General features: G+C 50.8%; 1 non-coding gene across 1 annotated transcript; it reads right to left on the minus strand.

The window, feature by feature from the left end:
* Positions 1-1,781: 1,781 nt before the first annotated feature.
* Positions 1,782-1,853, minus strand: TRNAD-GUC (transfer RNA aspartic acid (anticodon GUC)). Its single transcript has one exon. It is a non-coding gene; the product is annotated as a tRNA-Asp (tRNA).
* Between the last annotated feature and the right edge of the window lie 680 nt (positions 1,854-2,533).

Genomic DNA, 2,533 nt, shown 5'->3' on the forward strand with positions numbered 1-2,533 from the left:
CATCTGCTCATGAAAGGTAAGCAAAGGCTTAACATTTCCTCTCGAGCGTCCCCAGTTTATACTCCCATTGTGCAGAACTTGCTGGCAGCAGGAACACAGCACCTCACACCACACTAACCTATGTGTCCTGCAGCAGCTGCATGGGCCTTCTCTGAAGAGAAGTTATGCATATTTCTTTAAGTCACTTCAGGTTTCAGATCATCCACTCATGAGAAGCATCACAAATGAGCATGAGCTGCTGCTCTCCATGGTAGAGGTTCCCCAGGGCCAGCTCTAGGGTGCAGCACCTCTATCCCCTCAACTGCAGCATGCTGTGGGATGAGGGTACACTCCAGGGATGCCCCAAACCCCAGTGGCCATGGCAACACTCAGATCAAGCAGGTGTCCCAGAGTACAGATTAACAAAACTTAGTTCTAAAGTTATTTTCAAGCGTATTTACTAAGCTGACACAGGTTCACATCCTTGGTGATTTCAGCTTCCCAGTGAAGCCCAGCCGGAACCAACCACCACTTCTAGGGGAAAGAGTTGCAGAAGCCAACATAAACTAACAGTTGATCACTATCACAGTGATTTCCTTGCTCCAAAAGAGCTCAGTTGAGCTCTGCAGGAACTGATACGGGACTTGCAAATTCTCAGGGAGAAGCTCTGGAACGGGGGTTATGGCTGTGACTCCTACAGCAAACACATTGCTTGTAAAACAATTGATTAAACAAACACTTGCTCATCAGGAAACTTATGTAAACATTCTTTCTGTGCAAGGTGTTTAATAATTTCCCCTAAAAGCTACCAAACACACTTACAAAAAAGCCTGTAACTCAAAGGATGTGTGCTGCAGGGACCAGAAGCTGGAGTACCAGAGCAGACCAGGGTCTGCTCTGAAAGCAGAAGTGGCCATGCAAGCATCACAACGGGCAGCTCACTTCTGAAAACGAGTGACTGACGTGGAGTGCACAGTTCCTCTTGGAACTGACAAGAGTCATACAGATTTACCAGGCCAGTTAAAAAACCCTGCAGTTTTCATGTGAATGTTTGCTTTCAAAAATATCTTTTGATCAACGTTTGAATGCTTCAGATGGTTGACATATAATGTAAACATGGAGATGATGATAAGGAGATACAGACTTGAAATAAGACAATTTAGGTATCACACAAATTATCAATAATCATAGTAGGCCGTTTTAAAAAATGAAGTTTAGGTTTCTTAAAATAATCACTAGAGGCAGCTAATACACAATTCATGTAGGGGGATGCTTCTGCCTTTTACACAGTGTTCATACTGTAGCGTCATGAAGGCTTCTGCTCTGTACACAGCCCAGCATCTTCCGAGGAGCAGGGGGGGGCCCAGCTCTGGCAGGGGAGCCCCTCGGCACCCCAGGAGGCATCATTACCCAGCCAGCACTCTGCTCTTGCTGCCGATGGTGCGACTCGCTTCCACATGAGCTACCCAGAGACTCATGGACTGGCTTGGGCTGGGAGGTACCGTTAGAGCTCGTCAAGTCCAGTCCCCGCCGTCAGCACGGACATCTGCAACTAGAGCACTTCGCTCACGGCCCCGTCCAGCCTGCCCTGGAACCGTTCCAGGGATGCGATAGCCACCACCTCTCCGGGCATAAATCCAATCCCTGTCTTCTGGCGACACGTCCCCGCCGCCTCTCACCGCCCCCAACAAGGCAGCACCGCTCCCCAGACTACAGCTTCTTCAGAACCCAGGTCCGTTACCGGACGAGCAGGAGGGCAAACAAAAACGAACGCAGTGAGCTAGGGTAAAACTATGCTTTGTCTCCCCGTCGGGGAATCGAACCCCGGTCTCCCGCGTGACAGGCGGGGATACTCACCACTATACTAACGAGGAGTTACGCTACGCCTTGTCTCCTCGGTACTTGAGTTAACAAAAGGAAGACCCACCTGGGCAATTTGTACTGTCTGATTTCTCCTGTCAGTGATCCTTTAATGGTGACCCGCGGAAGGAGGCGGTTTCCTGTTCTGCCCCCAACCCTGTTTCTCCCGCAGGTCACTGTAGTTGCTCTGGCTGGAGCTGATGATCCCTGAGGTCCTTTCCAACATGGCATTCTGTGACCCTCCGCACCCTGGCACACAGAGGTGGCTCTAACGGCGGTGTGGTGACCGCGGGCCCTGTCCAGGCCTCTGCTGCGTGTGCAAACTATGCCCACGCCAGCCGGGGCAGGAGTTCACCACAAACCTTCCAAGGGTTCCAAGGGCCAAGCTCGGGGTTCAGTGTTTCCTTTGCATACACACCCTCTCATGTATATGCATAACATGGTGTCCTGGGGTGCATTTGTAAGAGTGAGGTTGAGGGAGGTTCTCCTCTCACGCTTCTCTGCCGGGGTGAGGCTGCACCTGGAGTACAGTGTCCAGTTCTGGACTCTCCAGCTCAAGAAGGACAGGGAATTACTAGAGAAGGTTCATCAGAGGTCCGCTAAAATTCTGAGGGGACTGATACATCTGCATTCTGAAGAGAGGCTATGACACCTGGGGCTGTTTAGCCTGGAGAAGAGCAGACTGAGAGGGGAT

The sequence above is a fragment of the Dryobates pubescens genome, chromosome 16 (genome assembly GCF_014839835.1).
Source record: "Dryobates pubescens isolate bDryPub1 chromosome 16, bDryPub1.pri, whole genome shotgun sequence".
Taxonomy (NCBI): Eukaryota; Metazoa; Chordata; class Aves; order Piciformes; family Picidae; genus Dryobates; species Dryobates pubescens.